The 23531-nt window shown below is 42.7% G+C and overlaps 1 protein-coding gene across 7 annotated transcripts in view; it reads left to right on the forward strand.

Moving 5' to 3' along the window:
- The window catches only part of LOC124155224 (thymosin beta), a 176965-nt gene that overhangs the window by 97308 nt on the left and 56126 nt on the right, over positions 1–23531 (forward strand). For 6 of the 7 annotated variants that reach the window (XM_046528985.1, XM_046528951.1, XM_046528943.1 and 3 more), the window contains exon 3: positions 4801–4858. The gene's annotated coding sequence lies outside the window, so the exon portion shown is untranslated. Of the gene's footprint in view, positions 1–4800; positions 4859–21884; positions 22060–23531 lie in introns of those variants that run through there. The other variant, XM_046528959.1, reaches the window with a different exon arrangement.

The raw sequence follows: 23531 nt of genomic DNA on the forward strand, positions 1-23531 counted from the left end.
ATGGTGCGCCATGAAATTCTCGTTTTATTCTATAATTGAAAAATTCCCTTCGGAAGGGGTGGCTATTTAATGGCGGACCCTACTCCTACTGCGTCAATTTGCAGACCACCATTCTGTTCATCTCTATTTGAAAACCTCGTTCTAATTGCACGGGGGTCAATTGTGCTCGATGTTGTGCCTTGGCGGTCCATCGAGGATTTCGACGCAAGGAAGACGCGGTGACCGCAAATGAAGCTGAGCTGACCTCGTATCAAAGCTGAAGCCGCGCTTGGCATTTGATGTGGTTATTTTAAACCTTCCGTGTGGATTATTAGAAGCATTATCTCCCTTGTGTTAGTATTAATAATGGATTGCGCGAGTGCCACACCTACCTTAATTAAATTCCGTAATATTTACCGGAGAATATTTCTGGGTGGAGCATTTTTTGCGAACGAATTTGTGTACGAACGAACTTAGACCACATTGTTTTATTATATGACACCCCTGGATTGTTGCGGGAAACATAGCCTACAGTTAACCGTCTAGTTTTACTGGTATTCAGTGAAAATATTACATACGTTCGCATGGAACTCACTGTTTACTGATTTGATTACTACTAATCAAATCCTCTCCTAAAATAGGTAAAACTAACTACCAAATATTTGATGATAAAGGTCTCGTAGAAATATGTTCGAAATGTACCGATGAAAAGTATTAATAATATTTTCGCTGACACCTTTGGCCACTCGAAAGTTGAATAATTTTTAAAGGAAGAACTAAAAGTATAATGTCTTTCTTTAATTGATTACATTCCTGAATCATCAGATTATTTTCCCTAGATTATTTGAACTTCCTTGTAACGTGATCTTGTTGCATCGTGAATTTGTTACGGAATTAATCATAGTATAGGGTCTCAGAAATTTAGTATTACCACTTTTATCACCTTAAATAGCTTTTATTACTTCTTAGTTTGATCAGCGGCCCCAGAAGTCTAGGTTTCTTGAATATATTCCTAGTCCTCGGAAATATTCTCATTTTGACACAATTGTGAATCGCAGTCTAACATAAGATTCTCTCTTTGTTTCGGATGGCGGAGGCATTTTTCAGGCCCTGCAAGTTCACCGTTGCCATTTCGGTAAAACTTTCGAAGTGCATTGAACCCTCGAAGGAGATTTAAGTGGATCGATGAAAAGTTGGCGCTGGCCATTCCACCGTTGGGGCTATCATCCGCCGCTGCTGCATTTCAATGGGAAGTGCGTGGGACGGGAGAGACTGGCCCTGCTTCACCGCGAGATACGCCCACGCGCCGAGTGCGTCTCACTTGAGTGGTGTATGTTTAACGATCGCCTGTGTCGATGACCACTACAACCGAAGCACTGCCAATTTTTAGAAAATCGAATAACAAATGCAAGTGGTTGAGGCTGCATTTAGCGAGAAAATTAATTCTATACACAGCGATTGAAAACACATCAGGTTAATACGTAACAATCCACCACTCATTACACCTTGATAGAGATACTTTCTATGAAGCCATGCCGCTGTGTAAACAGGCAATTGTGAAATTAGCCTACGATTTTTTACCTCCTTGGGTAACTTTCCACTAAAAACTACTTTTTATTTGACTCAATTGACTAAATATTTATGGGTTTATTATTCGACACACGCCGGCCCCTTGTCAAGTTTTTTTGTTTATCCACTGGATGCGAGACTATTCTGTGGCGATGACCATAGGGATAGGTGCGAGCGTGCAATGTGTGGCGTTCTTCGATTGGTATTTCATGCAACCATTCGTTGAGTTGATTCGAAAATTCTTATGCTCCTCTTCGTTATCTCTCTCTCTCTTAAAGATAACCCCCTCCATTGGAATCTATCAATGGAGATCTAAATAAAGTTCGTTTCAATTCACGAAACGCGGTGGTTCTCGGTGATAAATTTTCATTAATTGATGTTTTCTAAAGTGTGTCTTCCTTATTCCGGGACGTAATTGCGCTAAATTTTTAGAACTAAACTACTTCATTCGAAATAAGAGTTCTTTTAGTTTTATGTACAATACTTATTATGATTTTGTTTATTCTATAAGGGTAAATTATTGTACATTAACTAGGGAATTTATAAAATTCTTTCAAGCATCCAGTTACAGCTCCAAAAGCAATCGCTCACGTGCTATACCCGCAGCAGGTTCTCCTTTTTTCCGGGAATGTATTTATCAAACTGCAGATACTGACCTTGAGGCACATACATAATACATACTGCCAGGTGATACCATTGTATTGGTAATAGCCCAAGCCCCATTGATACTACGTGCTTAAGTATGGCCAAAACCAAAGGTTTTATCTATTTAAACGAGTCTTTATTACTTTGGACCGAAAATTCACAACTGTTTGCCAAAAATGATCGAAGAGAGTATGAGCTTTATACATTTTAAAAGCAGATGAAACTCTGGCTCTTTACCAGTACTTGGGTTATTTCATTGAGGTATTTATGGAAACCATATTCTTCTTTTTTTAACTTTGTAGATTATATTTTATTCCTCTGTATTTTACTATAAAATGATAGTACATTACTTGTGTAACTGTAGTTGGTCAAGAAGACATTTTGCTATCCAATAATTTGTATAGCTAAACGATTATTTTCTGGAGGTGATCCTACCAACAGGAAGAAGTATCCGAAGTCACTTAACTCCTTAATCTGTATTTGTATCTTATACTTTTTATGGAGAAATCAAAATTTTTATTTAGACGTTAAATTTTGAGCAATAAAAATGCCGATATTCTTCGGTGATCTGATTAAATACGCACAATTCTGTGAAGTTCAGGAATCAGAGTAGCGGTTTATTTGTAGGGATAGTGGTTTATTTTGTTGAAATTTTGAGTCTTGGTTGTAGCTTTGGTATTTTAGTAGATCGTAATTAAAGAAAACATAGTTGGTTGCCTTACGGGCGTTAAATTCATCTCCATTGTCGATGTCATCGCGAGTTTTCGTATGAATAGCCCACTACTCTTCTATTCATGGTTTATTCGTGGGTCGGTGATCTTTATCCTCGCTGCCAACGGATTAATGCCATTTCCCTTCGCTGATCCATTGTTTTCATTCGACCATTGGTTTAATTTTTTTGCAGTTAAATTAACTTTTTTTTATCGGTGATGCGAGGTTGGGGATGGAGGGTCTAGTCTTTTCCCGGAATTTTCCTGACGCTGACGTTTCATTCGTTAAATGTGAGCGGGGAAGGTCACTTTTAACGATCGCAACTCCCGCGGATGATTCTCAGCTGTCGTCAGCATTTGTATGAGCCCCTGAGGGGTGGAGTACTTACTGTTCGAGGCCAATGGGCTGCTCCTACGGTTCCTTACCTTATACCTTTGTATTCTTGAAAACTGCCATTTGTAAATAGGCATCGCGCGGAAATAATAAGTTACTCTGCCAAAGGAATCTCCCTTTCTGCGATCACCAGACGCTTGGATCAATAAATTTTATCCGCTCGTGAAAGAATCGCTTTCTCCCTCTAACGCCAAATATTTCTCTTTTTCACGTCAGGTATGTCCTTCTCTCTTCTCTCGTCGTTATATCAGTTTACAAAAATCCTCCTACTTATTGCCTGTGGTGATTTGTTCTCTTCCAGTTATTCCCCCGTTGAAATAAATGTTCTTCGTATGCATTTTGCTTGGTTATGGTAAGCAGAAGTAAGTTTTTCAAAATCAAGCAAAAATGTATACGAAGCACATCATTTAAGTAATTAGTCGGCTTTCTGAAACGACGAGGCAAAGTAAAACGCATTCCAAGTTTCTATGCTGATGTTTCTTCCTCTCTAATCCGATTAAATACTCCCTCTCTCCGGAATGAGTGCGTTTTTTATACATTGTCTTTGATACACGAAAAAACGGTATCTTCAGTAAACAGTCCTAAGATTGGTTTGACGCAGCTCTCCATTCCGCTCTCCTCATTAATATATATGTGTATTTGCTTTATTTACAATATAATCATTTTTTATAATCAAGCCTAATGTATGGGAAGTATATAAAATTCAATCTGGGGGATTAACTGGAGGATCAATATGAAAATAAGATATCGGGAATGACAGCAGAAACAAGTGGCTTTGTACGCAGTCATGCGCCAGGGTGGAAATTTAAACACACCAAAGGATGAAGTTCAGTATGAAAAAATATTTGACTTACTCGGGATTCGAACCCGGATCTACCGATTGACGGCAAGGCGTGTTGGCCGGTTGCAAGCAGTTCGGTAAAACCCACCCGGAAGAAGAATGGTCTGAGAAAATGCCTTGGCGGTGTAACATGCCTGACCGGCAATCGGGTGATCCGGGTTCGAATCCCAGTTAAGTCAAATATTTTTTCTAGGCGAACTTCATCCTTTGACGTATAGGTTATACTATTTACTGCTCCCTTTTAAAAAGGACGTTCGTGTCTATTTTTTCAGTGATTATGTTTTTTTATATCACTTGATAAGAAATTCTTGAACGAAAGTGCAAACTTCAATATTCCACTTTTTGATTTGTAGCTACTCTTTTTGTCCTTTTTTCCGACTCCTATTCGTATATTATGATTGGGATTGGAAGAATTTCTCATTGATGATGTAGGTTTTTTAGCTACCCCACGTGATAAAATTTGTTTATATGCCACTTGAAAATTTGCGTCTGTGATTATATCTTTTCTTCCGGTATGTGGTGGTAATTATATTATAATGCAATATTTGTTGTTCCCATCAAAAGTTCGGCGCAATGGGATTATTTTCAAAGTAAACCTTTAGAATGTGACTTATAGATTTTGCATTAATTTTATTTGTTAATTTTTTATTTCTGTCTTGCAGGTTGATCCACGCTGATCCTCGCCATCGAATTCTGCCCGGCTGCAGAGACATTTCTCCTGTAAGTACTATTTCTTTTGCTACTTTGTTCGGATTTCCGTTTACGTATCAACCTATCATTACACCATTTTATGTGATGAAATTGTCGTATTATGTCTTTATCTTAGAGTACTTCTGCGTCATTTGTTTGCAACGTTAATTGTTATAAATTAGTACAGCCGTCTTATATTTTCCTTTTAAGGGCTTGCGTATGGTAAAACGAATTATTTTTTAACCTTCCGAAATCGATATGTGTCTTGTAGGAATCAAAAATGACTATAAAAAGAAGAAATTCTGGTCTTGGGGAGTGATTGCTGGAGTATGTGTCAATGGAATACGGCTCAGAATTTGACAGCGATGGGGTTGATAGTTGACCTGTACCAAACAGTCTTGGGCATCGAGGGAAATAAAACTGAAATGCGCGAAATATATCCAGCAGTGGAAAGGCTGGCTCCGTACACAGTGATATCTGGGAGTTGCCCTCAGCAGTGAAGTCACGGGTACTTGACCAGATTGTCAGATTGTTTGTGAAGGGTTCAATGAGGCTCAGAGATTTGATTCTTTAGTATTGAGTAATCCTTCTGTCGGAGAGCATGAAATCCTCGCGTCTCAGTCACGAGGAAGAACGCGCCCTATCTCTGTCCAGGATTCTAATTGGTTCCATCCGTTTAATTGGATTTCCAGAGAATCCTATTTTGATGAGGAAAAATGTCCTCAATGTATTCTTGGAGTTCAAATGAAAGGAGTAATTAAAGTTCCGATAGGCGAGGAGTACCCTCGAAGCGTCTGGGTAAACTGAGATGGAATGCAATTTCACGAGCATGCTAGGCTAATTTTCGTAACTACTTAGTGTATCATTTAGAAAAATAACCGCGTTTAAAATGTGGGAAATTTTAATGAAAGCATTTTAAAACTGTCATTCAATTAATTCAATACACTATCTTGCTGCCCTTTTATTATTTGCCACCATTTTGAAATGGAGATGAGAATGAATATCTCTTTCCTTGGAATTTTAATATTAAGATAATAGAGATTGAGTTAGATGACACACTCTTGGCCTTAGTGCTAGTGCAGTTTTTGTAGCTAGAGACTCGTAAGTCGCTCATGGTTATTATTTCTCATTACTTCCTTAATTCTCTGTTTACACGAATTAGCATTGTTTTTGGATGATTCACTGCCTTGTTTTAGTTTGCGTGGTGAATTTTATTAGCATTGATAAATTTGAGGAGTGGCAAATGTTTTGGAACATTATCCCTGAGTGAGCATTCTTGCCTCCTCACCCGAATCGCGTTTCACCCTTCCAGATTTCATCTCACCATTTTAATCGGTTCAACTAATTATTTCAATTATTCCTAAAGTACAATTTTGAGGTGTACACTCGTGAAATTCTGTTTCACCGGAGTTGCGTCCACTGAACGCTGGGGTACCAAAGCTAGCTTCTCTCTCTGTTTTAATGACCGCGAAGGACAGCGTGCATTCGACAGCTAGACATAATTTTTGCGATCTACTTTGCGTGTTACATTCACTATCAAATTCGACTGTATCATTTTTCACATTTTTACTATTTTATTCTTGAAATTAATTGATACTCACCGATTTATTTTCTCCGTGGGGTATAGTTTATTTTTGAAGAAACCGTAATTTTCTTGCAATGCATTCTCGTTCTTCGTAAAATTAGCTTTGGAGTTCAACGTGGGGTTCCGGTGATCGGGCGGCGAATGTGGTCGTAATCCGACAGTGAATATGTGCTAAAGTGTCCGTCTGTGGAGAATTTGGATACCGTTTGGGAAAGATGGCTGAGCCTTATCAGCAGCCAGCCAGTTCTAAGGCGAAGAGTTGTAGGGGATTTTAGTGCGCGTTTCAATCTTATACCGTTGAACATCAAGCTTCTAAAAATAATGTTCTTTCTCGAAATCTGAAGCATTTAGAGCAGCAAAAATTCTTCTTCGGGACCTTCTCTTTCATGATATTTTAACAATTATATGGTTTTTTTTAAATCGATAAGTTTATTGAAAACTAAACTACCTATTTTTTCTCCTATTTCGGATGATTCAATTCGGGAGAGCCGTTTTTCAGATCCACGCGTCACATCGTCTGGTTCCCTTTGTGATGTGAAGTTCGGTTGATCTTTTCTTGTAATGATGACACAAGCCTCCCGATATTGGTGGCTAAAACGTCTTTGCCGAAGTGTGACTTTCTTCGCATCGAGACCTGTCTGCAAATTGTCGTGGTTCTATCGTAGGGGAAGGAGGATTCATTAACGTCTCGGAATTCGCGGCTTTTTCGATTGGCCCCTACTCCACGGAAATGAGCAAGCTCTCTCTCGGGTGGCCTTGAAGGCTCGAAGCAGCGGCCCTCGTCGCGAGCACTGCTTTCCCCGATTTACTTCCGCTTTTACTTTCTCTCTCTCTCTCTCTCTCTCCATTGACCAACTGAAGCGAGGGATGGAGTACTTTTTTAATCTCTCTCTCTCGCCTCGTCTTCCATTCACCACTTACGCCGCCCTCCGCCTCGTCTATGTCTGCGGCCCCCCTCCTCCTCCTCCGCCCACGACACCACCGCGTGCGTATTGATCGCAAGAGAGAGAGAGAGAGGTGTGTGTGTCTCTCCCTCTCTCTTTGGCCGCACCCCCACTGCCGAACTGCCGCGCCCGCCGCCGTAGGGGAATGGGCCGGGGGGAGAGGGGGCTAGTACGGGATTAGGGTTCGGTGGGACGCACATTCAAGGGTACAGCGCCACCAGAAAGGGATGCTGCGAGTGGAGGGGAGAGAGGCAGGGGTCGACGCCCTGTGCAGGGGCATGGTCATGGTCAGGGGCGGCGCCGTGGCGCAGTCGGAAGGAAGGGAGGGGTTTCTCCTCTCCGCTGCCATCGGCCTCCATCGAATCACTTTTACTCGGGAACGTGGTGAGAGCATTCGGCGATCAGGGTTAGCTTTCGTGCATGTTAGGGTAAATTAGTACGCCCGAACAGGAACAACACAGCTCCTCGTATTTTGTTTCGGTTCGCGAAAAGGAAGTTATATGACACTTATCTTTAAAACTTTCCCATTCCGAGCGCAATGTAGAGAGCGTGAATTTTACGCATGCACAAAATTGATTTGGTCAGCTTTTCGGTTTGATGTTCAATATTATAATCTTTCGATCAAGAAAATATGGTCAATTTAAACTTATGTTCTCATACAATTTACCCCTGGAAATTATTTAATTTTAAGCTTTCTTTAATGTTTTGGAATTTTGTTGTGTCGCCCCCGATTTTGCATTTTGGATGTCATTTAAACGTGTAGGTTTTTCGTATCCGGGGAATTCCGTCGTAGATGCTGCTGCTACACTATCAGCCTACTACATCAAATTAAAGGAAAAACTTTCTCAGCATCAAATAAATGCAAGGAAACCGGCCCCGGTTTGTGTCCATCCACCTGGCATCGTGACTTCTGGCTGCGTTGGGTCCGCGCCATATTTTATGCATCACAGACCCTTTTTAGTGCACAAATATCTTCATCTACTGGGAAAAGTTTTGGATGTCATACGTTAAGAAGCATTTTTTTACGTTTTGAAATCCATCAGCATACGTAGTCACTCCATCAGTATAGCTGAGTGCGTTAACAAAATAGCTTAAAGGAAGCTTTAAGAACAGAGCTCATGTTCTATCATGGGTACCAAATCTCAAAGTTGCAATAGCCTTCGTTGCTAATCAACTATGCGAATGTCTAGTCTTCATGATCACAGCTATCACGTCGGTGGATTATGTCGCGAAAGATGGTCTCCTTTCATTCCTCTTCGCCTCTACAATTCTCGACAATTATGGCCGAAGCTTTGCCTCTTGAATTTTTTTTTATGCTCAAGAATGTTCCGTCTCAATGGCGGAGAGTCAATCATGATTACTTGTTGTTATAATTATCAATTCCCACGAGTCTTTCGAATGGGAATCTTTTGAGGTTTCACTGAATCCAGCAAAAACGCAGGCACCGCACTATCTCGCTTCGAATTTCATCGCACTGATGGATTGTCCCGTGGACTACTGCCCATCCCCGTGGCCCTAGAATGCACATTTTCAGCTCTAGGTGTCGTAGGAACGAATGAACGGACTGAAAAAAGAATTAAATGAACAAATTTAATGAAACGAGTCTTAGGGGTTGGCTTGATCTTATTGGTTCCTGCATCCGGCTGACTATCCTCTTCCTCCTTGAATGTTAATCACGGCGCAGGCATTGAATTACGGCGTTTAACTGATTCTCTCGATAAAGAAGACTTCCGTGGTTCTAACTCATGATCGCGTGGTCGTGATGACTGACTGCTTTTCCTTTTGCGGTTGAGCGGAACTTCCGTGCTATACAATACGAACTCGCCGAAATGAACTGAGCTTGCTTCGCTGACTTCGAAGCGTGCATTTCTCTCGTTTCGATACACAGAAAAGAATCCTTATCCCTTTCGGTTTTGTCAATTGAATCGACCAAAGGTAATTTGGTGAGGTCGGGTTCGCAGCCTTCGGCCCCTAAAGCTGTTTCGAATGTCCTAACAGGAGTGATAATTAGTGCAAGGAAAATGCATCGTAAATCTTTTGGTATCCTTTCTTCGAAATGAGTTTTTTTTTAATTTTCCCCCGCTAGGACGTTCTAGGCACATTAAGAGTGCCAAATCACAGCTAAATGTCCATCTCTTGTGTTTTTGTGGTCGTGCGTGCTTCCGTGGCCCGTGCCCTCCACCAAATGTGCATCGCCCTCCCCCCGTCTCCTCCTCCCCTCGTTAATCCCACTCTTTCCCCGCACTCCTCTTTCCCCTGCCCGAGATCTTTTGATCCCCATTGCTGTTCGTAAATCCACCCCCTCGAGGCGCACCCCCTTCCCTCATCTTAATTCCCCCTCCACCCCTTCCTCTCTAACAGTCTCTGTCCGCCTCGCAAACAACCCTTCCTTCCCCTCTCGCCTCCATCTGCGCCACCTGTCTCTCTCTCTCACCTTGCACCCTTCAACTCAATCCTCTCTCTCTTTCTTTCCCTCTTCATTCCCTCAAAAATCCTCATTCATCCCTCCCTGCGTAATTGGGTGGTTTCCTATTATTTTTTATTGCATAAATCGAAAGATTATTACTCCTGGAGTACGAATTTCACCCTTTTAGATTTTTAAATGATTATATCAATTTTTCGCGATAAAATGAAAAGTGGAAATTTTCAAGCGCGCGAAAACGCGACGGCTAAGTATGAATGCTGGAAACAGCCCATGTTACTTCATTCTGGTACCAGCTGCCGCCGTGTGAGGTCACCTTGGTGCGAGGCCATGAGCGGCGATACGATGCAGGCTGCTAGCAGGTAGCGCTTGGCTTAAATAAGGATTATCAATACCCTATCAAACGAAGGATACTTTCCGACCATAGGCAATTTTAATAGGTGATTATTAAGAGATGTTTCCCTGAGCTCTGTGTCTCATGCATGCCTTGGTAATCTGAGACGATGTAAAATTCCTATCTACTTGTATAGAATCTAGGTCCCTGTGACGTCACGTGGAGTAGCATCGCACGGGAGCCAATCTGGCCTTTTTCAAATGAGGTTAAAATTGACCATTAGCATTCGTATAAACCGGTATTTCTAAAACCAAATAATTTGTATATTATGAATACACTAATGGGGGGTAACTTATCGCGATCAATGCCTTTCGTTCTCTTTGACGAAGGAAACTGCCCAATAAGCTTCGACGCTCTCATGCCGCCTCTCCTCCTTCGCTCGCCTTTCCTTGCTCAAACCTCTCGCTCCTCTCTCTATTTGCTTTTCCAACGTCCTCTTTCCTCCCATTCTTCTTTTTTCTCCCTTCCGATGGAGTTTTCTGTTGCTGTGTTCCTTTCCTTACTCTCTCCCCCATCTCTTGCTATTGCCTTTCATTAAGATGCCTTTTAAGGAAGCAGAATGCCGCAGCATACTTCTGTATCCGCTTAGCCATTGCTACCTTTCACTCCCCTTTTCCATTTTCTTCCCTCCCCCTTTTTCAGAGATTATCGGTTGTCGTTGCTTGTTTGCCGCGAGATTAATCGCATTTCGGCTCACGGCCGTAGAGGATATCATTCGGAGCGTATTCTTCCTCGTCTTTCCATATTTTTCCGTGAAATGCTCTGGTATGTAAGCTCCGCTATGTTTTAGCGTGTAAATATGAGAGCTGCTTTACTATATGTGTGCGAAGGATCTGCAGGGAACAACGTGCTCATAGAAATGATGTTAAATTCCTATGATAAATTATACTTTTAATATTCTTCAAAAGAACCAAATGGAGTTGTATTATCTACTTTTCGACTCAAATAATATTTCGAGGACACGAATTCTATGGAATTCAGACACTGAGAGAAAATCGTTCGAGTCTTCGAGGGACAAGGCATTTCTATGGCCAGGGCGGAAAAATCGATTGAATGAATCGAATCTCGGGGGCTGGGAATGCAGATCTCCAATCTCCGTGCGTTCTATGGAGCGCTATGAGAGTAAATTCTCCTTCTTACGATACTTATCAATAATTTTCACCGGCCCTTCAGGCGTATGAAGCAAGAGATGAGTTTTTCCAATGCCAGTGATGTGATCCTTTTTTCCTAAAGCATGGCTGATTGCGCGTTTTAGTCATCATTAATGTCACAGCGAGATCGAGGAATTGTTCCGGACATTTCATTGGGGATTATTTCGTTGAACCTCCTTGGCTACGTCATTGGGCTCTCTAGGAGATGCCAATGCTGCAATACATCGTAGCTAAATATGCAATTGCATAGGATTAATCGAATTAATTTTCATTTTAATAGGCGATGAAGTTTGCAGCGCGTTACGAAGGATTTGTGAAAGTTGGTACCTTACTTTTCTCATTCTGAAAATGGAAAGACAACTCCACCCGTGGGAGAAGCGCGTGGAATATCCGTGTCCTGGTTCAATATGAGTGTTTTATTCTGGGCCAAAATTATAATTGAAATAGCTGATGCATCAACTCTCCTCTCCTTATCATTCTGTCCCGTCACTTTCATTTCAATTCGATAGGACAGTAATGGTTCCCGCCCATAAACGGCGATCATCTTTCCAATATTTCTTTTTTTATTTGCTGGTGATATGTCGGCCCTCACCCAGAGACTCACCAGCGACCCCTTCCTTGGCTTCCGATTCATCACAGCGATATCTTTTGCCACGCCCATTCGTCTTCATCTGTTTCCAACCCTCTTTCCCGCCTAAGGAACTCCACCTACCCTCCCCTTTCACACCCGCCCTCCTTCCACTCGTTGTAGTGCGTCTGCCGTAACCCATGGCAACCATCTCTAGCTAGTCCTCCTCTACAGCCCCCTCAACCCTCCGCGCGCCCACGCCCACGTGTATAACGCCCTCTGCTGCCTCCACTATGCCGGACCTATCCTCTTCATCTTATTCCTCTATCTATATCCTCAATTCCTCCCATTGCCATATATCATTCGGTTGCGTTAACGCGCGCGACGCTGTGGTTGTGTTCATCTGACGGTCGTGATCCGTATCGGCTACATATGCGTAATTACTCTTGAACAAGGGTGGTGTTTTATGTTTGCTTACCATTTCGAAGCTTTCGTTTCTTCATCATGATGTTTTCATTTGATGCCCAAGCCAATATTATGAATGACTTTTCCTGGGCATAATTTCCTCTCCATATTGAAGGTTTAAAAAATATAGATTCCCTGCTATTATTATAGTTGTACATTATAGCAATGAATTTCCGCTTCCTCCGGCTTAATTATTCACAAAAATGTCCCATTGAAATTTTTTAAAGAGTTAATGCCTTCATTCAATTTTTATGGAACAATTGTAAGATTTAAAATAGGATTTCTTTAACCATCGTGAAACTCGATGCCATTGACATGAGTACCTTATAGAGCTACCCTTCCCCTTTAAAAGAAAAAAGAACAAGGAATAGCGATTGTTCTTATTTCGTGCTTCCAGTTCTGCCTGCATATGCTTGCGTGGACGAGGTAATGGATCTTTACCCCTACAAAAAATTGGCGTGATGCAAAAGCAAGGGATTTCAATTGCTTAACATGGGTGTGGTGATGTTTGGCTGAGCTTAGCTTAATTAAAAAAACGTTTATTATCCCACAACTTAAGTATTTTGAAAATAATGCGACTTCACTCAATGAGCTGATTCGTTCGTATTTTTACTTTCTCCTGGGGATAAATGTCTTTATAATTATCAGTCCCTTATGATTTCCGTGTGCTACCAAATGTTTTATTAATATTGAAATGTGTGGGCGAAACTGCATTTGTTTGGTTATTTCTCAGAACCACATTTGATTCTCGCGGCTACTCAACATCTGGTTATCGCTATCATCTCTCATCCCCTGGATTCTGTATCCCTTCACCTCTCTCCCTCTCCCAAGTGTCTCCCAACATACTTCTTTCTTGAAAACCCTTCTGGTACTTTTCCCACTTGTCCGTTTCGATTTCCTCGATATGCAATGATTTTGACGGCACGCGCCCTTTTATAATTGATCTTTGTGCTTTAAATCACATTGGCAGAGCGCCAGTGATGATCATGTTTAATCAAACAGTAGTTACAATAATTAAATCAAACACTGTGCTCCATTATTTCTGCTGCGCATCGAAGCGAAGATGGAAATCACCGCCTCTCGCTTTCTAATGGTCCCCCATTAGCATCACTACCAGGTGAGAATGATAGATGTTTATTAAACCAATCACTGTGTGTGATAAGCGGTGTGTATTGTTGCATTTATGGCGTGAATGGTAGTTTATTAAAATTATCATTCGCCGTTGTTAGTATTCTCTAGCTTATAAATTGATTTTCGCCAGTTAGGTGCTTACTCAGCACAGATTGGATGAGAAATTATGGAAAGTGCCGAGATGATCAGGCGATTCGCATTTTCTTGTTTGGAACGAATGGCATTCCAACGAGCTTCTCATTGCCTCTAGGGTATCCGAACAATTCGGTCTTTGCGAGTCAGCAGCATTTCGCTTTCGTTTCCACTTGATTGCCCCTCCTATATGGGATTCACGAGACAAAACGTCGTCGTTGATATCTGACGCTTAAGTTGGGCGCTTTACTGACGATTGTGGAACGCGATTGAGTTCAACCGGATGTCACTGAAATCGTTGGCAATTCCCCGTCCCCTCGACTCCTTGCGCTCGGCGATTCGTTTCCGTCATCCATCATTTGCTTCGCATTTCGCCCCCACCCTCCTCTCTACTATGGATTTTTTTTTCTAATCTTAGCCCTCTTTCGAATTTTCTGCTTCTCCTCTCTAATCATCTCCTTGTAAATAATTCTGAGAGGGATGAGCCTGGGGTGTGCCAAATGTACTCGAGCAACCTGTAAGGTACTGTAGTATACGCCGTACACTAGTAGGGGTTCTGGAATACTAAGCCGAGTACAATGGATAAGGAAGTATATTCTCTGAGACACTCGGTTGTATTTGCCGTGGTGAGCGAAGGAATACGGCTGAGTTCAAACACGAATTCGTGAACTCATCCGAGTATTCATGTTTATGCTGGTATTTGTGTGCCTAACGCGTACAAGGGTTCTCGAGTATCCGTCCAGCTGTTTGAGTACCATCTGGGCAGTCGAATATCTTTTGAGGATCCTAATGAAAGTATTTATGTTAGGGTCCGAGGGAGGGTCATTTTTCGGATTTGCTTCAGCTCAGACCCTGTGAAGCATGCGCCACCGCTGGAAAACACCGTGAACTAACTAACTAACTTTTCAATTCAAATAACAGACATAAAGTCTATTCATAGCAAACTTGTATGTTTTTTTTCGGTAAAGTACAAAATCTTATCTTAAATTTCAATTTGTTTTCTTTTTTTTTGGCAGATTTATGTTATATTATAGGAACTTATTTTTCCTGCTAAATATTTTTAAATATATATACTTTTACAACTTTTATGGTCATCTTCCAGTCCAATATAATCGAATTCATCCATTATATCCACATTAATGGTTGATAACGATTCCTCTCTTTTGATCAAATTCATTCCAAAGTATAGCTTCGAATTTTGTTTGCTCCTATCCAAGTTCCTACCCAAGGCGTGTCAGTGAGATGATTCAGTTGAGATCATCTAATTCTTTCAGAATTAAATCCTCTCAGACTTTGGTCGATTTATTTATAGATTTTTCACATTCGTTCGCATATTAACTTAGTATTGATATTCCGATATTTGTAGCCTTACGAATGCTTCTAGTGTACGTCGTTGATTTTTTCTCATGGTACATCACCTCAATTATGGAAGCAGAAATTCATCACGGTGCCAACAGTAGTCCTCACCGATGTGAGAATTCCTTTTGTCCATTCCGTCCGATTAGTTTCCAGAGTTCGCACTCGGGGGGAAGACAACTGACTGTGGTGTCGCGAGGGAGCCTTCTCAATCCGTCTGACGGACGAGCATTTTTTCGCATTCTCTGCGCAGAGAGGGAGAATATTGAAGATCGTTCGCCGAACATTGAGGACGAATGTGGAAGCTCTCTCTGGAATTGCGAAAATCACCGATCCGAAGGTGTTGGAGTCGCCCTCTTCATGACTGGCCAATGTAATCGATTTTTATATTTAACCAACGTTTAAATCGGAGTTAATGAATTTCCACCGCCCCTGTTGCATATAGTGATAGTACTTATTTTCGTGGTATTGTTTCGGATTTCTTGTGAAGTTTCGTGCTGCTGGAGGAGACGTTCTCCTGTGTTGCTGTTGGTGCCCGCCGCCAACTATGCTGGAATCGTCTTTTCGCTTTCGATACGCCACGGTCTGGTGGCGATGCCAAATGAAACGAAATCACGCGGAGGAAAAAAAAAACAAAAATAGCGCCGCTAATTCAAATATGACTGTATATTGTTCGGCGTCAGTTGAAATCCCTGCCGTTTATTAATGCCTTTGAAAGTGGGTGTAATGTGATTCCGTCTCTGCGGAATTTCCTGTCAGGGGGTTTGGGGTGGGGGGCGCTCGGAAGGCGAGGAATGTTTCGTTGATGGGACGTGCGTAATGAGTCGGAGAAGAAGAGCTGTGCTGTCTGGCAAGGAGTTTGCGTCGGGGGGGGGGGGGGGGCGGGGAATGGGAGGGGGTGAGGAAGTGGGGTGGGGGTGGAGACCTATGGATGGGGAAGAGGGGGAGGTATCCCCTCGGGTCGATGTTTTTTAATGAGTGCCATTAGACGCCTTGGGCGTCGCCAAGTGCTTACTCAAAGCGCTCGAGGGAAGAATAGGGGAGGGAATTGGAGAACGAGGAAGACTAGGAAGTGGTGAGAACTGACACTCGATGGAGAAGGAGCAGTCAAAGCGGCCTGCGTCTCTTATTTGACCCTGAAAGTAAGGGAAGAGTGGTGCGAACTGAATATTAATCAAACGTAGATACATGCCTCATGTTTTTAGCCATCAGTTCAGAATAGTTTCATCGAAAAACATTATATAAAGTTGTTAGCACCGCCAGCAGGTATTTTCGCAAACGACGTGTGGACATCATCTTTATGCTTTGGATCATGTTAACGGCGAAATACGGACGTCTTGTGAACTCATCACTGGTCCATACCTGTAATCAGCATCTAGATTCAAACCAGGAAAACTTGTATTTTTATACGGCTTTACCATTGAGGTGTTACTTGGTTAACAGAGTTAGGTCAGAATTAAAACAAAGCTATTTTTAGGGGTGAATATATATCAGCGAATGCAAAATTACTTTATTTCTAATTGTCCACAGTATGTTCAATGGTATCAGGCTCAACGATGTGGAAGTTGATATTCACAAATGAAAGGAAGACTTCGAGGCTTCCACTGATTTACTTTCTTGGTACGACATGTTTCGATCCATAGAGGGAAAAACATTACATGAAGTTGTTAGCACTTAAAAGATGTACTTGAAAATGACCTCTATGGATCGAAACATGTCGTAGGTACTAAGAAAAAAATCAGCGGAAGTCAGCGAAGTCTTCTTTTCATTTGGGTGTCAGTATTACTGGCCCTTCATGACTCGGGACTACTTTTTAGAGATCGTGTCATATTGTTACTTTTCTCCTTCCTCAAGACTTTGAGGTTTAGTACAACTCGAAGTGTGGAAAATCGTTGTGGTAAGGATAACTGATGAGATGTGATAACAAATACTTTGGAAATCACTCGCTTGGAAGCAAATATTTGTTGACAGGAAAGGTAGTCGCACTTTCACACAATAATATTTGTGGAAAAGTGGAAACGTGCTACTGCCTTTCATTTCAATGTGTGGAACTCCCACTGTATCACGCCCGAATCAGTTGATCTCATTCGTAAATATTTGTCGTTATACATTAACTGAGCATAAGTTTTCTAGGAGGGAATCGAGGGATTATGTGCTGTGGTTGGTCTAAATTTAGTTCCTTTCACTCCCTTGTTCCCTCACCAACGGTCGAGACACTTGGCCATTGGTGTGCGTGCATGTGTTGATTCCCTGGAGTCTGGTGCTGAACGATGGTGTTAATGCCCGTGTATCAACCGGGATAAATGAAGGGGGCGTGCGCTGTGAAGCGGCTTACGTCCGACTTGCCGCCGTAATCTCCCCCGCCACTTTGACGGTCCATCGCCCGTGCTAAGACGCCCCTCGTCTTCACTGAGAGAGCCTTCTTGCGACGACTAAGAGCAAATAGAGACGCCAAGGGTCGCCCGTCCGAATGATGAAAACCGCTCTTTCGTTAGATTGGGCGGATGCTGCGGACACGAGTCCTGCGCCCCCTGGCTTCCCTCTCCTCCATTTGATCAGTGCGTCGTGTGCGTGGCACCCGCTGCCATTCACCCGGTCGTGAAATTGCTGGTCAGTGGCTTTTTCTTTTGTTTTTCGATGGCGGCCTTTTTAATTTTTCCCTGATTGACTATCCGCCCTCACCAATTGAATGCACTAATGAGATTTTACGTTTTTCAATTGATCGCAACGAAGGCGTAGGTGAGCACTCCAACTTGAATTTTCCTGCTGGAGTAGCGTTAGTGTTAGCTACTTAGTTCTAGATGAAGTATTTGAGATTGCGTAAAAGCTTTCGTTCCCTGGCATCCATCATGCATGACTTAAAAATGCAGTCATTTACGTTAATTTGTATTATTTATTTTTGGAAAGAGATATTTTTTCGTAGTTAGCAACGTGCCTTTGTATGGCACCTTGGACGACAGTGATAGCATTAAATTCTAATGTTATAATTTAGGGCAGAACAATTTAAGCTCCAACCGGTGCTTGCGCACTTCGCAATCAGATCGTTAGTTGATTGTGTCTGCGTTATCACTTGCTATTGTTGTAAAAATATTTCTCACGTTCTCATGCTGAAAAAACTTTGCTGAAGTCGGGTGTCGTTTGGTATCTCTCAGGTTGGTTGAGGACATCCTTGTTACTGGAAATACTTTTTCCCCGAGAACTGTTAACTTGTGCGGGAGAGATGGACGTCCCATGTACGCTGGACCGATAGAATTCGTCTGATAGTGAGCATAAGACCCTTTCCTCCCTCGCAATAGTGAGGGCCAATGCTTGCCTTCCCAAAATGCCTGTGACTGGCATTCCATTGAGAGCACTTCGGATCGTCTCTTCGACTTCGTATTATATTTGGAGAGAAGAGGGAGTGGTATTTTGTGGGTTTGAGCGATCTGGAAGGACGATTCTCTCGAAGGCAGAGTAAGTCGTCGGTGATGCAGGGTGGCGAGCGTCAGGGGATTATGAAATTCTGGAAAATTCAGAGGAAAATCGGAGAATTCTCATAAATGTAAGGGAGAAACTTTATTTGCAATCCCCTCCTCCTACTGCAGATGCGTTCAACTACCTATTCATTTCTGTTCATTCCTTTTTTTTTTGAGAGCGTAAATTCGCAGGAGAATAAGTTTTGGAGAAGGTTTGTTAATTATTTTTAGGTGTTTATAAAGTTATCTTTAATAAAAGATAATCTTATTGATTCCTATAGCATCTATAATTTTCTCTTTATTTATATTACATTATCACCGTAAGTAATTTTTAGCTCAACACTACATGATTGAGGGTAATAATGAAAAGTATCTGGATAGTGTAATTTGTTATGGTTATTACATGTTTCCATTAGAATTTCCTTATTTTTCAATGTATTGGTTTCAGCTTTTTACATATTGTGAGTTATGCTAAAATTTAACTAAGAATGAATAAAATAACTCATTAATCGGTAGAATTTTAGTGAATGATCAGGAAAATTAGGACATTTTCGGGGAATAGTGAGGGAATTTAAAAATTAATTGCTACCCCGTAGCAGGGTTGATAAGTGAAACGAAACGAAGATGTTTCGTTTCGATCCGGAGGGAAACGAAAATTAGAGGCCTTGGTTTAGTTTCTCTCCCACACAAAATTAAAATCACCAAGGAGTTTAGTTTCGATCCGGGACGGAACTTTACTCCCAGGAACGAAACTAAATTGATCGAAACTCCGCTGCTCATAGTAAAGTTTCGATCCCAGAAGTGGAGGGGGATAAGAGAGAATGGTTTCGACCCATTACGTTTGACGTACGTGTAAAGATGTTAAAAAATTGAGCTGAAAAATTGAATGGCCAGTTTGCGTTCACCGTTCTCCTGTTAGTGGTAAAAATATGAGTGCCCCACGCATCTAATGGCGCTAGGCCGTACTTCTACTTCATTTAACCATACTTCGTACTTGGTGTGTTGGTCGAAACTAAACTGTTCGAAGGTAAAGCACGTGATCCCTCTGGCGTGAAACATTATCTGCGTCGCGTTTCGTCCCTGAGTTTTAGTTTAGTTCCGACCCGACCCGTTGGCTTCAAATCACGAAAGCGAGTTGCTAAACGCTCTGCAAAAACTCACATGCAGACGTTGTAATGGCTGCTTCGTCTCCCTTGAGTCCACGCTTGCAGTGAGCTCCTCTCCGTAAAGTCTTCTTGAAATGGATCAGAAGCCATCGACGTAAATAAATGCCGCTGTACACGTGAAGTAGCCGATTGCATATCAGGACGCCTGTGTTCCTAATTCTGCTGTAATTAGATTCCCAGGGTAGCCGCAATAATTGGCCCGAGATGAGGAGGTGTCAAAATGTCTCACTTACTCCCCCACCCACGCACTTTCCCTTGAAGGACGCGTTTGAACGCCACCTTCCTCGCTTCGTTCTCTCTTTAGCCGCCGCCGCTACTTTTCCTCCAAAACGTGCGTTGAGTGTGCCCTTTCTCTCTCACGTCCCATCCACTCCGATTCCCGTTTATTGGGGTTTATCACCTTTGAGCGTCACTTCCTTTCTCCTCGAGTTCCCGACGATAAAAATTTACCCTCGCTCAGAATCCGTGTGTCCTAATAATACTTTTTGCGGGCTTAATTTTTGCATATTCGGCTAGTGGGCTCAATTTATAGCGAATTAGCATCAAGCACTCGTTATTTCAATTTGTAAACCTTCACCGGAACAGTGAATGATAATACTACACTCACGTTGAATCCGAAGAGCAAGTGCAAAGGAGTGAAGGTAGTTATAGTCGGCTGGTAACAAGTAATGTCCGAGTACTTTTTGCACTCACTGTGTGGGCCTCGAATAGCTTTGGAACTGGTTGAGTGACGGTAATGAAACTTTTATGAATCAAAAGTAACCTAGTGCTTATTCTCAAGTTAGGATGAAATTTTTTCATGGTTGGGTCGAGGTGCCATTCAATTTGAAGGATAGTGTTTGGGGTGTCATGCAAGTATAATCGTGATTGTGGCTTCGGGGGTACATTGCCATTGTATTTTTTTTAGCTCCTTATTCATTCGCGTTTGAGATTCGTATTATATTGCACCCTCGAATCCTGGCCAGTCTTATAGATGAAAACGTCAGTGTTATATTGCCATACACAGGAAGATGTTTTATTTTTGAGAGAGCGTTGTTTTAATATCAATAAATTTCATTCCTTGCGATTCCCTTTCAAAGGAGAAGTGGCAAATTATTCCGGCTGACAAAAATCACGGCATAAATTACTTCATGGTAATTTTACTTGTGCATGGCTCATAGCAATTACTTTTCATCGTCTAGTATGAAGCGGGACTCATATTCTCTCTCATTGGCGGGAGGAGTGCTTTTATTCCAGTCACCGTCCACTCACGGACCGGCTTTCTTCCTCCTGCTTGGCCATCCTCCTCTCGTCCTTGCGACGCACGCTGCTTGAAAAATGCGCTGCCATCTGTCCACTCCCGGCCCTCTACGGTGGCTGCTGCTGCTGCCGTGCACTGCCCCTGTCTGCCCCCCCCTCCCCCTCCGATTCCCTTTATCGGTCGCTGAATCGCTGCCGGCCGGCCATCTCCCCTCTCAACACCGAGGGGGTACTCCTGGGGGGTACAATTTCTGCGACCGCCGACGCCCCTCGCTACCTTTGCCAATCCTTGCGCCATGCGTGAACGAGTGGCTGATCTCATTGCTGCAAGGCTTGTTCATTTCGGGTGCGGCAAAAACATTTTGGGCAGTGATTCAAAAGCGTTTTTATTATTATGAAAAGTTTTGTAATAAATGGAGTGAAAACTGTTGGAGCTACTGTGCGGGTCGTCCTCCTTTCTGGTTTCGGATCAACTCCTATTCGTGTTCATTGGATAGGTACTAGTATGTGGGTGGATTGCCATAGAGGAACATTTTAATCGTGTGCCAATTTAACCAAAGTTCATATTCACCAGTTCTTCCCGCTTAGCTGGTACGATGTGCTCTTCAAATGCTGTTGCTCGATCTGCCTCTGAAAAATAAGCAACTTAGCCGTTGCAGGAAACGTGTGGGATCTTTCGCTTTGGTTTAACAATTTCCATCGGCTTACGGACAAATCTGAGATATAGAGAGCAATTTTGAAAGGTTCGACTTTAATTTGAACGGTGGGCGAATCTTTTTCAGTCGAGTAAAATATGAAAATACCGTTGGGGGTGCATGTTGGGGTGAGTGGGAGGTGCAAGAGGGGTGGGGGGGGCAGGTGTTGTTTGGGTTGGTGGGGAGCAGGTGGTGGTCGAGTTCTCGGCTCGACCACACTTTACATTTATGCCGACGTGCGTTAGACTCGGAGGAAGGAAGGAAGTGGCCAGGGCGGCAGGAAGGGGTGGGGAGGAGTGGGAGGGGACCGGAAGGAGCTTCAGCAGCACGCCTTTATACCGATAAAAGCAGAGTGTCGGCCGTCGTAGCGAGTGCGTGGCAGTATTGAGTTGGAGCCAGTCGTGTCCGGAGCTCTTTCTGGCCGTGAGGTTCTTTGTCTGCGGAGTAAGAGTGCTGGTGTGTTGCCCCCGTGGAATCTGCCGTTAGAATTGGATTAATCACTCGTCAGAAGTCCGGATTTCCTAATTGGTGAGTTACCATTTGGTGGATAGTGGTGTCGGCCTCGTTGGCGCTGGGTTAATCTCCTCGCCTCCGAGCCATTGGGTCGCGGGATCGAATACCAGTGTGGGTTTTCGTTCGTTCAGCCGTAGTTGTTTCTGAGTTTTCTATTGGTTTGGGGGGCAGCCGCGAAAAGCTTTTTACATCGGGTTTATTCGTATTCAAATGCAAATGCTGCGTAAAGTGGGGTGCAGAATCATAGCTACCGAATCCCAAGACGTCGCTTTCCGCAAAAGGTGCCGATCGGCATTGGCTAGACACACTTTTCCGCACTTGCCACTCCGTATAGTCTCTTTGAGTGCATGAACCCGGCTTTTGATGATCCCGGAATGGAAAGTAATTACATGGACTTTGTGGCCACGAGTGTGGAATTGTCTTTCCTATCGTAAAAAAGGCTTCTTCCTGAAGGTGTGAAAGGAATGTAAATTTTATTACTGACTGCGTAAAGCAGATTTATGTCAGCGTTAAAAGATTGGTCGATAGGACATCTAAGAGGAGATTCAAACCAATATTAGGATTCGTGATGATAATGATGAACTGATTGTGGAATCAAGTGATAGTATGTTTTTAGTTGGTAGATTATCTGCATTATTTTAGTTTATAAATTAAGAGTGCTTGGGTGAGTTATTGTCAAAGTAAATCCTTCACTCCGATAACGCTTAGGTGATGGTGGTTAGTTTCGAGAACCTCGGTGACTTACGTATTGTGTTGGCATTGGAAAATCTGTCTCTTGCTGCTCTTCGCCTTTCTTTCTCTTAGATTTACGGCTTGTTACTCTGCCTGAAAAATGCCGGGAGAACTGTAGTCGAGAGGTATATTCCGCAGCAGTCACTGAACATGAAAGATGCTAAAAGGTGGTGGAAGATACTGTGGGTCCATGTTTTTTGAGTCACCATTAATACATTGTGAATACTTATTTGAGCAAATCCAACTGCCTTGATGGCGACTCAAACCAGAATCCATTGTGTGCGCACCATAACCACACTAGCTATCGTCATTCAAATAAGTATGATCAAAAATATCTTTAAGACACAGTTTGTCTAGTGTTAATCTATAAGCGTCTTGTAAATTCATCCTGCATGGGAAATGTGCAACGAAGTGTGGAACCTGGCTTGAGTCCTTGACTTTATCACTGAGGAAATATCGCAAACTGGCGACATACTTGATTTGACTGTTAGATTTCTTCTCGTGATGTGTTCGTTTTTGTTTTCTTGAGCGTGTACCTTTTGAGGCCTTGGCGCCACTAACGCCACCGCTCTTTTCGCTCACAATTCACGCAACCCGCACGCATCTGCCCCACCTTTCCTGCCCCCCCCCTCCCCCTCCTTCTCGTAGACTAACGGAAGATCCACAGGGCACTGGCACCGCGCGCGGCGGACTCGATCACATGCGGATTCTCTTCTTCTCCAGCTCGTTAGGCTGCAGCTGCTTTCTCTTTTGCA

The sequence above is a fragment of the Ischnura elegans genome, chromosome 1 (genome assembly GCF_921293095.1).
Source record: "Ischnura elegans chromosome 1, ioIscEleg1.1, whole genome shotgun sequence".
In the NCBI taxonomy this organism is placed as follows: domain Eukaryota; kingdom Metazoa; phylum Arthropoda; class Insecta; order Odonata; family Coenagrionidae; genus Ischnura; species Ischnura elegans.